The following is a 13372-nucleotide window of genomic DNA, read 5'->3' on the forward strand; positions in this document are numbered from 1 at the left end:
GAGCTATAGGGAGAGGCTGAACAGGCTGGGGCTGTTTTCCCTGGAGCGTCGGAGGCTGAGGGGTGACCTTATAGAGGTTTACAAAATTGAGGGGCATGGATAGGATAAATAGACAGTCTTTTCCCTGGGGTCAGGGAGTCCAGAACTAGAGGGCATAGGTCTCTTTTTTTTTTATATATCTTTCCTCTCCTCTCTCCCCTAAACCTAAGGGGCAATGTTTTCACACAGAGGGTGGTACGTGTATGGAATGAGCTGCCAGAGGAAGTGGTGGAAGCTGGTACAATTGCAACATTTAAAAGACATCTGAATGGGTATATGAATAGGAAGGGTTTGGAGGGATATGGGCCGGGTGCTGGCAGGTGGGACTAGATTGGGTTGGGATATCTGGTCGGCATGGATGGGTTGGACTGAAGGGTCTGTTTCCATGCTGTACATCTCTATGACTCTATAACTACACACTGGCTCAGTGCATGTTCTCTCAATCTACCTTTCAAGTCAAACCGGGACAGTTAATCTCATGAGTCTCCTAAGCTCCAATGCTATACCCAAACCAAAAACAAAATGGAATATACTTCAAAATACTATCCACACTACCTCAACTTCAACATACAGAAAAGCAGAGTATATGGGCGGCATGGTGGCGTAGTGGTTAGCACTGCTGCCTCACAGCGCCAGAGACCCAGGTTCAGTTCCTGCCTCAGGTGACTGACTCACTGTGTGGAGTTTGCACATTCTCCCCGTGTCTGCGTGGGTTTCCTCTGGTTTCCTCCCACAATCCAAAAAAAAGTGCATGTTAGGTGAGTTGTCCATGCTAAATTGCCCATAGTATTAGGTGAAGGGGATTGTGTCTGGGTGGGTTGCACTTCGGAGGGTCGGTGTGGACTTGTTGGGCTGAAGGGTCTGTTTCCACACTGTAAGTAATCTAATCTTAAAAAAAAAAACACAACTCTGAGTAGTTCAAAGGAAATGTCATTGTGATGGAATCTGTCATTGCAGCTAAGTGTTTTGCACTCATTTATTATGGGAGAAATCCTGAGAAGACACTGCAAGCTCAAACAACTGCTTGAAGTACAAAAGACTGTTAGGCGATGCAAGAATTACAACTCTATAATAATATCCAGCCTTCCACTAACACAACATGCTCAATACTTAATTGAAGCATTAAACAGGGTATTGAAGATTGGCACAAGATAATAGAACCAGTGCCAGTGTGATGGACCAAATTGTCTGCTTCTGTGCCATAACAATTCTGTGATACTCCTGGGAACACATAGGAAGGGATCAAAGATACTGAGTCCACCAGCAGAAAAATGGATTCTGTAAAAACAAAATGTAATCAGTGAAGACCTTCCTTACCATAATCAGTGTTCCATCTGTCTCTCTAAACAGCTTGAGTTGTATTCTAGACAGAATGCTATCACTGAGGAAGTATTAAACACCATGGAAAACTTTGCTTTCATGAAGGAGCTGGCTTTTGAACCGTTAGTAGAAGAACTTGGCTAAAGTATGACTTCTGTCATGGGCAAATTTCAAGTTGATGTTATATCACCTGAACTCCTCAATTGCAGGAAACTGTTACTTCTGCAACATATGCCTGAACTTCCCTGCCTCCACTGGAGGATGGGGGCTGTGACCAGAAGTGTGCAACTATAGAACTATAGGAAACCTTTTGAGATGCACTGAGGTCGCATAAAGTTGTTCTGGCATTGACACTGTTTACTGATTTTCTTTGCTGCTGTCCTATGCCTTCAGGTTATTTCTATAGGGTATCTAGATACATACGAGAACTGATGGAAAGCTTGCTCATGATCCAAGCTGAAGATGCACTAAGTCCTTATCAGAGATTTACTCTACAATAGTACCATGCTGGCATTTGATACCAAAGAAAATGGTAAATGGAAAGAGACTCAAACCTGTGAAAACTTTGACTATCTGCATCAGGAAGACAAAAACCTGGTCCATGGTATTGTCATACCACCCGTATGACATTATCTGTCAATGTGATGCTGGAGGTTGTTTATGGCTTCACATATGTCCACTTCATAAATGCCAGCAATATATCAGTGATTATGAAATCAACATATACATTACAAAATCTGCAGCTGTTTATGTCCAAGTTGGGTAAAAGCATGTGACACATTAACAATCTGACTGAGCACCAAACCCAAGCCTTTACAGTCAGTTCACTCCTCTATACTGGTGAGATATTGATAATGTTTGCTGAACAATTACGCACTTCACTGTCTCGGATATATCCTTAGTATCCCTTGACAAGAATAGTTCACCAACCCCGGTCATGGAGTATGCAAAGTATAATGTCTGTGCTGGTTAGCCACATTCATTAGATAGATGACCTTTATGTACACAAAGGTCTTCTGAACAGGAAACTGGCCATTGGGTCACAAGCTCCTGAGGTGTCCATATCTTCATCACTAGGGTACCTGTAGATAATGGCTTCCATCTTCAAACATTGACTCTGATACTGGGAGATAGTTGTTGACAATGTAGATCTCTGGAAGCTGAATGTTTTGAAAGGCATTAGGAGCTGATCAGAAATAAACAATTTCAGTTGGCTAACAAAAGTGCCCAAAGAAAATTTGAAGCTAATGAATAGTTCACATGCATGTGCACCAGAGACTGCTACGTCTGAGAGAGTTTCAGACTTGCATCAGGTGATGCTCAAGAGTTGGCCACCACAGAGCGAAACCATTATTTTGAGATAGAAGGCTGCAACAGAAAGAAGTTAACCTCTCTTTGTTGAGTTTACTTCCCTTCACTGCACAGTCCTCTCTCTTGTATCCATCTCTTTCACACTTTTAAGCTCCTTTCATTGACATATGTGCTTTTAAATGTCCATGTGTGTGTCATCAAGGATCTGCAAATGGATGTTGTCAGCAAAACAGACCAGCCAGCCAAACCCCACAATCTGCACTGAAATGAATGACTATTTAATCTATTTTTCTTTCGTGTGGAACATGAACTGTCAAATCAGATGATTTCCTGCTATTTTAATGCTGCAATATAATCATTCAACTTTACTTTGTAGTGATTGGAAACATGGCCAGGTGGATCTCATTGAGACCTTTTGATTGACCCAGGATAACAAACACAAACAGGGAGCCCTGGATGACAGATAGAAACAGGAGATTCAGAGAGTCTTCTTTCCAGGGACTGGCTCTCAGCTGGGTGGTCACAGCCTGTGCACATGTAAATAAAGGGTGACACAGTGACAGGATACCAGCCTCTGTGCAGTCATTTCTCATGGAACATGTCTCACACTCTAACCTTAATGTAAATATTGAGAGTCACGTTAAAACCCTTGCAGGATGCTGGAATTGTCGAAGATTAAAGTTTCAGAATTCCGATTATATTTCCAATACATGGTTATTTTAAAGAGGGAGGGGGAAAAAAACTAGCCGAAAACAAACCAGGTTCTGTTTAATGTGTCTGGTTGCTCAATACCACTGCTGCCCCGTCCTACATTGCATTATTAATTATCCTTGAATTCCATTCTTAGAGGGGATAGGTTGAGCAAATATAATAGAGTCAGAGCCAAAGGGATGTACAGCATGGAAACAGACCCATCCGTCCATGCCGACCAGATATCCCAACCCAATCTAGTCCCGCCTGCCAGCACCTGGTCCATATCCTCCCAAACCCTTCCTATTCATATACCCACCCAAATGCCTCTTAAATGTTGCAATTGTACCAGCCTCCACCACTTCCTCTGGCAGCTCATTCCATACGCATACCACCCTCTGTGTGAAAACATTGCCCTGTAGGTCTCTATTATATTTTGCCTCCCCCCACCCCCATCTGAAACCTATGCCCTCTAATTCTGGACTCCCCGACCCCAGGGAAAAGGCTTTGCCTATTTACACTATCCATGCCCCTCATAATTTTGTAAACCTCTATAAGCTTACCCCTCAGCCTCTGACGCTCCAGGGAAAATAGCCCTAGCCTGTTCAGCATCTCCCTATAACTCAAATCCTCCAACCCTGACATCTTTGTAAATCTTTTCTGAACCCTTTCAAGTTTCACAACATCTTTCCAATAGGAAGGAGACCAGAATTGCACACAATATTCCAACAGTGGCCTAACCAATGTCCAGTACAGTCACAACATGACCTCCCAACTCCTGTACTCAATACTCTGACCAATAAAAGAAAGCATACCAAATGCCTTCTTCACTATCCTATCTAGCTGCGACTCCACTTTCAAGGAGCTATGAACCTGCACTCCACACTCCAAGGTCTCTTTGTTCAGCAACACTCCCTAGGACTTTATACACGTAATGGTAAAGTCCTGCTAAGATTTGCTTTCCCAAAATGCAGCACCTCGCTGCATTTATCAGTCTAAATAAAAATGTATCTACTTATGCATAAAAATATTTACTCAAACATCCTACTTCAACTGCCTTCTGAGGTAGAGAGGTCCAAAGATGCACTACGCTCCAGAGAAAAAGAATTTTACTAATTGGTGCTGAAAAGGTGACCCCTAATCTTAAACAGTGCCTCTGAGTGCTAGATTGACTCACCAGAGTCCATTTTACTCATTAATTCATTTATCTGAATTAAAATCCATCTGCCACTTTTCAGCCCATTGGCCCATCTGGTCCAGATCCTGTTGTAATCTGAGGTAACCCTCTTCGCTGTCCACTAGACCTCCAATTTTGGTGTCATCTGCAAAATTACTAACTGTACCTCTTATGCTCGCATCCAAATCATTTATGTAAATGACAAAAAGTAGAGCACCCAGCACTGATCCTTGTGGCACTCCACTGGTCACAGGCCTCCAGTCTGAAAAACAACCCTCCTCCACCACCCTCTGTCTTCTACCTTTGAGCCAGTTCTGTATCCGAATGGCTAGTTCTCTCTCTATTCCGTGAGATCTAACCTTGCTAATCAACCTCCCATGGGAAACCTTGCCGAATGCCTTACCGAAGTCCATATAGATCACATCTACCGTTCTGCTCTCATTAATCCTCTTTGTTACTTCCTCAAAAAACTCAATCAAGTTTGTGAGACATGATTTCCCATGGACAAAGCCATGTTGACTATCCGTAATCAGTCCTTGCCTTTTCAAATACATGTACATCCGGCCCCTCAGGATTCCCTCCACAACTTGCCCACCACCGACATCAGGCTCACTGGTCTATAGTTCCCTGGCTTGTCCTTACCATCTTTCTTAAACAGTGGCACCACGTTTGCCAACCTCCAGCCTTCCGGCACCTCACCTGTGACTATTGATGATACAAATATCTCAGCAAGAGGCCCAGCAATCACTTCTCTAGCTTTCCAAAGCATTCTAGGGTACACCTGATCAGGTCCTGGGGATGTATCCACTTTTAACCATTTCAAGACATCCAGCACTTCCTCTTTTGTAATCTGTTCATTTTGCAAGATGACACCATCTATTTCCCTAGTCTATATCTTTCATATCCTTTTCCACAGTAAATACTGATGCAAAATACTCATTTAGTATCTCCCCCATCTCCTGCGGCTCCACACAAAGGCCGGCTTGCTGATCTTTGAGGCGTCCTATTCTCTCCCTAGTTACCCTTTTATCCTTAATGTATTTGTAAAAAGTATTTGGATTCTCCTTAGCTTTGGTAAATAGAGTTATCTCATGTCCCCTTTTTGCCCTCCTGATTTCCCTCTGAAGTATACTCCTACTGCCTTTATACTCTTCTAGGATTCACTCGATCTATCCTGTCTATACCTTACATTTGCTTCCTTCTTTTTCTTAACCAAACCTCAATTTCTTTAGTCATCCAGCATTCCCTATACCTACCAGCCTTTCCTTTCAGCCTGACAGGAATGTACATTTTCTGGATTCTTGTTATCTCATTTCTGAAGGCTTCCCATTTTCCAGCCATCCCTTTTACCTGTGAATATCTGCCCTCGATCAGCTTTCGAAAGTTCTTGCCTAATACCGGTCAAAATTGGCCTTTCTCCAATTTACAAATTCAACTTTTAGATCTGGTCTATCCTTTTCCATCATTATTTTAATTCCAATAGAATTATGGTCGCTGGTCCCAAAGTGCTCCCCCACTAACACCTCAGTCACCTGCTCTGCCTTATTTCCCAAGAGTAGGTCAAGTTTTGCACCTTCTCTAGTAGGTACATCAACATACTGAATCCGAAAATTGTCTTGTACACACTTAACAAATTCCTCTCCATCTAAACCCTTAACACTATGGCAGTCCCAGTCTATGCTTGGAAAGTTAAAATCCCCTACCATCACCACTCTATTATTCTTACAGGTAGCTGAGATCTCCTTACAATTTTGTTTCTCAATTTCCCTCTGACTATTAGGGCGTCTACAATACAATCCCAATAGTGTGATCATCCCTTTCTTCTTTCTCAGTTCCACCCAAATAACTTCCCTGGATGTATTGCCAGGAATATCCTCCCTCAGCACAGCTGTAATGCTATCCCTTATCAAAAATGCCACCCCCCCCTTCCCTTTCTATCCTACCTATAGCATTTGTATCTTGAAACATTAAGCTGCCAGTCCTGCCCATCTCTGAGCCATGTTTCTGTAATTGCTATGATATCCCAGTCCCATGAGTTCATCTGCTTTCCCTGTTAGGCCCCTTGCATTGAAATAAATGCAGTTTAATTTATTAGTCCTACCTTGTCCTGCCTGCCCTGACTGTTTTGACTTGCTTCTGTTCTCAATTGTACCAGTCTCAGATTGATCTATTTTGTCACTATCTCCCTGGGTACTTCCTCCCCCCCCGCCCCAACCGTACGAGTTTAAATCCTCCTGAGCAGCTCTAGTAAATTTATTAGAAGACAATTTTATGAATTTTCAATAGATATAATGTAAAGAACAGGTAGAGAAACACATTGGAGATGTGTACCGTTTTGTGAGTTCACAGATACAACTGGGGGGATTGACTGGCAGGATTGAGACTAATGACAGCAGCTTGTGCACATGGATGAATTTCAAAATGACACTCAACTACAAATAAAAGTAGAATCTGAATGTCCGAGTACTCTGATATTGGGAGCAGTCCAAGTGAAATACTCTTGGTTTTTCAAATGCAGTCATTTGGAAACATAGGTATAATAGTTATTTGACAAGTCTAAACCCATAACAAATTCATGCGGATGGAGCTGTTCTCGCACTCATTGTGTGACAGGTAATTGCCTATTATTAGATCAACCGCGTACTTGCAGACCTAACTATAGTTTGGCCCTAATCCAACTTGGTTAGATGCTATGAAAACTGTTCCCCACTAATCTACTGAATATAATAAAAGTTTGATCTTTTTTATATGCTTTAAAATAAAATATGAAGAAAATTGGACTAAAGTGACTTTTCACTTGTGTGCCAAAACTCTAGTTCTTCAAGGAATAATGTGCATTGAACATCAAAATGACATGCATTCCACTTTATGGAAAATAAATGTTTCCAGATCTCTAGCTAGCAGGGATATGTTTCAAACAACACGTCTCCAACACTGGCAACTTGTTAACAGAATGATTCACATTCAGCTGTGCTGTCCATCATTCTCTATTTTCTGTAAGGGCATTCTGAAAGCCCAGAGTGCCCTGTATGACAGAACCTTGTGAAAGCAAAAAATATTAAGAATTTTAATCTTGTTATTCTTGGACACATACGCACACAAATCTAAAGGGTTCCAGTCATTAATATGACTTTATAGACTGAATTTAGGTCTTTGCAACATCCCATTTTATTTGATTCTTTAAACTATGCTGACTGTCAATCCCAATAGATGTTACATACTGCTGATTTAGCCATTCCCAGCTGAGGCAACAAATGGGTCATTACAATTAGCTTCAGCACCTCTAGGTCAAGGAAGGAGAGAAAGAAAATAGCTACATTTTTCATTTCTAATTGTTACGCAAGAATTTCTGCTGGAAGGAGGGTGAGCTGCAGCTCAATTTATTTATCAATATTAGGTGACACATTCTCTATACTTACTTGAAAATAGAGAATATGTCAGAGTACTCTTGTGGTGCAGTGGTAGTGTTCCTACCTCTAGACTTAGAGACCTAGTTTCAAATCCCACATGCTACAGATGTGTGTAGTAACATCTCTGAACAGGTTGATTAGAAAGCATCTGTAAATAGTCTGCATTTAAGTGAAGGCTACCAGCACCGAAGAAGCCATTTACCCATCAAGCGCACTTTCAGGAAAAGAGGAGAAATTAAGCAGGGTTACATAGCAACATTTGTCAGGAAAATAGACCCAAAATTAACAGGTCTGAAAACCAAACTATAAAGGAAGAATAGTGATTTTTTTTTCTTAAGGTTTACGGTGAAATTTTAACAATAATCCTTGCTGAATGTTTCAGTATTTAAAAATCCTCATTACAAGAAGATATTCAATATTCTTGGTTTTATTATCCAAGTCCATGTGTGTCAAGTGTATTCTGACTAGCAATTTGCAGCACTGTTAGTCACATGCTGCTGCCTATATGGCCTTGTGTGACTGAGTAACTGGGAACCTTGCCTTGATTAATTGACACTATTCAGCTCCACATTGAAAGGCTGATTCTAAACAAGTCCTGCAGGAAAATCTCAAAGTTCCATCCACAAATATTTCAATATCTAAAATAGCAGTTATTTGTAGAATACTTCAGTTTTACAGTGTTGAGCTGAAAGCTGATCAATACAATTTCAAAACACTAGAAAATTTATTAATTCCTTTTTAAATTGTATGCGCTGGTGTAATGACAGCTATATAATGTCATAAATAGATCCCAATGGGTGCTGCCATTAACTTGCAAACAAAACACTTAACCCTTAGTACTTAATCTAGAGGCAAGCAGCTTTATCACTTGTATTGAAACTGTTTTAGCATGTGTATGGCTCAGCTCAAATATTTTTATTCAATCCTCAAATGTACACCCACAGTTGTTTATTTGTTATCTATAAATGTTAACTTTCCCCTTTTCACAATCAGCGATAGTTTGTTTAATTTTTCTTCCTTATTTTGTAACTTGCATACATCCTATTAATATTCACCCTGCTTCTTTCTCCATGCTCCCTTTAAAATACCTAGAATCCATCTGATTAATAAACAGGAGTTTGAACTTTAATAGCTTGTTGTTGTTTGAGTTGGAGCTGTTGCTAGCAGTGCTGGTTTCACTCTCCATGCACAAGTGCTGTCTTCCCACATGGCTTGGAAAATAACCAAACTACAGGATGACAATGCCAACTATCACAACATGTCTAAGACAAAACAAACTGGCCAGCTGAAGCCAACAGCTGTCAGCAGCCAATTTGGCACCAATACCAAATGGGCTGGCCCTTAGAAAGAAACTAGTCAAATTTGTTAAATAAATGCAAAATGTTTGAACTGTTCAAAAAATTGCAATTCAAGATTGGAAAGGCAGACACCAGTTACATTATAACACTGCTTTTCCACCTGAAGTGCATAGGTTCAAATTCACTCAAAAATGAAGTTTATTTTCTCTGTTGCAAGAATGGGCACCATCATGAGTTAGGTCTTTTTTTAAAATCTGGAAACATTATCACATACAACTGAATGACTGTGTTTTCCCACCACCAAAGCACCTGTGTTTGGAATTAATCAAATTGCATGCAATACCTGGCAAGTGCAAGTTAGATTTTTATTCTATTGCCTTATAAATCCAGCCCAGGTGAAAACAATATTACTTCCTCTTGATAATCTCCAAATGATGGACTCTTGTGTAGTGGTAGTGTCCCTATCCCTTGACCAAGGAGCCTGGGTTCAAGTCCCACCTGCTCCAGAGATGTATAATAACATTTCTGAACAAGTTGGTTAGAACACAAAGTTAAATTAAAGAAAATGTCCTAATGGAATATGGTGCAGTGTTGTACTGGGAGACATTGGAGTCAGGTTGCAGGACTAGGCCTTCTAACGCACTGCTTCCAGATGAAGAGTTTATTCTTGAAACATCGATTCTCCTGCCCCTCAGATGCTGCCTGACCAAGTGGGCTTTCCCAGCACCACACTCTCAACTCTGATCTCCAAAATCTGCAGTCTTCACTTTCTCCCTCCTTCTAACACACTGTGACTTCTCAATATCTACTCCACTAGCCTGGAAAGAAAAACTTCTGAAAATACTGTTCATTTATTTAATTATCAACCTCAAAGCACAAGTTAAATTTAATTTTATTTTCACATTTGAAGGAGAAAGTGAGAAGAATGAATTAATATATTTGAATTTATGAATAAATATAGATGTATAAATACATTGAACTATAAACTTGATTTCACATTATTTTAATAATCAGTAATGTGTGTCTGGCAGGATAGAAGATTACATCACAGTAGGTAGCCTTGGACTATTCTGACAAAGAGTCAATGATTTAAGGATTAATCGGCATTCCTATTTTGTTATCCTGCTTTAAAGCCAAATATCAGTCTTCTTTTCTTCCCCCTTTGTTCTGGATTTTTTTCTTCAATTTTTCTCTTGGCATGGTCCTTCCTCTCAGCTGGGAGAATAACTTGTTCCCATGACCAAAGTGAATGCTGTTCTTTGATTAGCAGGCAGGAAATCTGATACAGGCAGTGTGTACCAGGCTAATTTGATTCTTACTGACTTTTACATCATGATTGAGCACTTTGCTAAACGAGAATGCTTTACCTCACAAGCAGGTTGGGAAATGGTGAAATGTACCTGGGTTGAACCAGTCAAAATTAACACAGGCAGCCCTGTCTTCAACTCAAGACTATTTGGATTAGTGTCAAGCACCTGACTGCTTGCTTTGCCAGAGCAAAAATTGATCTTAGTTTGCGGAGAAACTGGTGACATACTTTATGAGTCAATCCTGTGCTGCTTGCTGTTCTGTTTTATTTAGGTTAACCCTTAGTTTTCAGAAAATGCTCCTTTAGCTTTCAAAATTTCTGATCCGTCAGTACATTGGTATGTTTGGAGTGCCTTTCATTAAGGAGCCATTAAATCCATATAGGTCAACCTAAGAGACAATGATCTGTTTATCTCTGCTTTTAAAAATCAGATCTAAAATCAGTGTGTGGAAATATTTGCATTAAAAAGTCATGCCACCAGAACCTGGATTTTAAAAGGCATTACCAAGCTTTTCACTTAAATTGTTTGCCTTATATGGTGGGCAATTCATGGTAGATCTTCAGCTTCACTGTTTGGATAGTAATTTGGCAAATCAACTCCTTCACAAGCATTAAAAGGGTGGGGGGATGAAAATCAAGATGGCATCTATTTTTAAAAACAAGCAAGGTTCCCTGCCAGGCAATGAAGATAAAAATGCATCACAATAGTTAAAATTTTCACTACTTTTTATTGCTTTTTGTTTAAATATCATACCTTGAGCCTTGATTTCTTCTGTCTTTTAACCTTTAAATGTATCAACCCCACAAAACTGGAAGCAAGGACCACTGTTATAACTACTTCGTTTTAAGAAAAAGGATTTGCAAGTTTTTCGAATAGAGTCAATGGGAAGTGCTGTATCATTTATTATTATTATTATTATTATTATCATCATCATCCTTAGGCAGATCCAAGACTCCGAGCATTTCTATTTGAATGGACAGTGCCACTCAGTAGCTGGTTTCAGGCTTTATGGCATAGTGTAATATAGTGTAACATTCCCTATCTCACTATGGCATAGTGTAACATTCCCTACATCATTTGTCTTGTATGCAGGAAGGTACGGAAACCAGTCTGGAGAGTGAGCTAGCTAAAATAAAAGAGCAGCAGATTTCTATGATGGGTGGATGTGGGAGGAGAGGAACAGCTTGGAAGCTAGGCAACCGGCTGCATGAAAGCTCATGTTCCTGGTTTTCTTCAAGTTTGGTGGATACATTTTACCCACAGAATAGTTAGATTGTGGAAGTTTCTAGTTGAGGTGAATACGTAGATATATTTAAAAGGAAAGCTAGTTAAATGCAAGTGGGGAAAAAAGAAATTCAGGGAATGAATTGGTTGGATGAAGTGGACTGGGAGGAGGCTCTTGTGGAGCATAAACATTGGAGTAGATCCATTGAACCAACATCTTGTTTCTGTGCCATAAAACTCTACAGTATTTCATGCATACTTAAGAAAAAATTGGGGAATTGGCAAGTTGAACTATTTTGGTATTAAGAGCATTGCCAGAGGCATGGAGACAACTGATTTATATTTTGTTCATTTGTTGGCAAGGCCAGTGACTTTTGAGAATATAGCAGTAAGCCCTTTTCTTGAATCATTGCAGTTCATCTGGTGTATCTGCACCCACAGTGTTGGGAGGGAGTTCCTGGATTTTGATCTTATCAATCAAAGAGTGGTGAACAGTTCCCACATATCAGCTGCTTTTTAAACCTTCTAGGTGGTAGAGGTCAGATGTTTGGAAAGTGCTGTTGAAAGAAGCTTTGACCATCTTGCCAAGCAAGAAATGTAGTGAGATGGAGTGAAACCAGACCTAAAGAAAGAAATCAGGGGGGGGGAATATCTTTAATACCACCTCTTATAATTTAATAACTCATTTGTCTTGTGATTTTTGTTTTCCAGGTATCTCTGAAATTCTCTTTCCTTCCAAGTTCATATCTACCTTTGGAACCTCAAGATCACCCAGTCTGCCCCTAGAAGCAGAGCACCCAAGCCTCACCATAGCAAGTCTCCATTTGCAAGCATCTTAATGTCGACAATGAAGACAAATGTATCCCAGAAGTGAAAAGGAACAGGACCTTGTTTGCTTAGCTGACCTGTGACCTTGTCAGACTCTCCCTGCACTGTGCAGCATGTGATTTGGGGGCCTGTCCACAACTATTTTATCTTAACACAACACAGCTGTCTCCTTTGGGAGAGCACATCTATCTCAGGGTGTTTAAAAAAACATGCAAAAAAAGTTGTGCCGATACCTATGTATTAAATTTGGAAAACAAATTGTTGTTCTGTAGGGCCAAGGAAGATTCTAATTCTTCATAAGATATTCTGTAAATACTTTAATTTTTGTTACTAAATTATAAATTTATGCTTAGCTCTTTGGAGCAGTACATTTCTGTAGCTTGTGGCATAAGCTGTTTTGTCTATTCTTATAAAGATTGTGTGCTAATTAATCCTAATTATTGTAAAGAAAAGCTTAGAAATAATTATTAAAATAAAATGCTTCACTTTATTATATTAAGGAGTCGTGCTGCTAATATATTGTCATTGAAGGGGAGGCTCCCAAATCCTGTGAAAATAAAATAAGAATATAATTATTTACAAAAATGAAAGCAAGCTTCAGTGCCTGATTGCATATATCTGAATTTTCTTTTAAGCTTCACTTTATCAATCATTAGATATTCTCGCACCATATTTGAGGGGCTTTTCCTTTTCCAGCAATTATTCTTCTGTACTGGGCTGGTTACTGGCAACAGTTCAGGGTTTCAGTGTTTTATTTTGAAAGAA

General features: G+C 39.9%; 1 long non-coding RNA gene across 1 annotated transcript in view; it reads left to right on the forward strand.

Moving 5' to 3' along the window:
- The window catches only part of LOC122557224, a 52124-nt gene extending 39022 nt beyond the window's left edge, over positions 1-13102 (forward strand). Inside the window, exon 3 of the long non-coding RNA XR_006313774.1 lies at positions 12491-13102. This is a non-coding gene — a long non-coding RNA (uncharacterized LOC122557224). The remainder of the gene's footprint in view (positions 1-12490) is intronic.
- The last annotated feature ends 270 nt before the right edge of the window (positions 13103-13372 follow it).

This window comes from Chiloscyllium plagiosum, chromosome 15 (genome assembly GCF_004010195.1).
Source record: "Chiloscyllium plagiosum isolate BGI_BamShark_2017 chromosome 15, ASM401019v2, whole genome shotgun sequence".
In the NCBI taxonomy this organism is placed as follows: Eukaryota; Metazoa; Chordata; class Chondrichthyes; order Orectolobiformes; family Hemiscylliidae; genus Chiloscyllium; species Chiloscyllium plagiosum.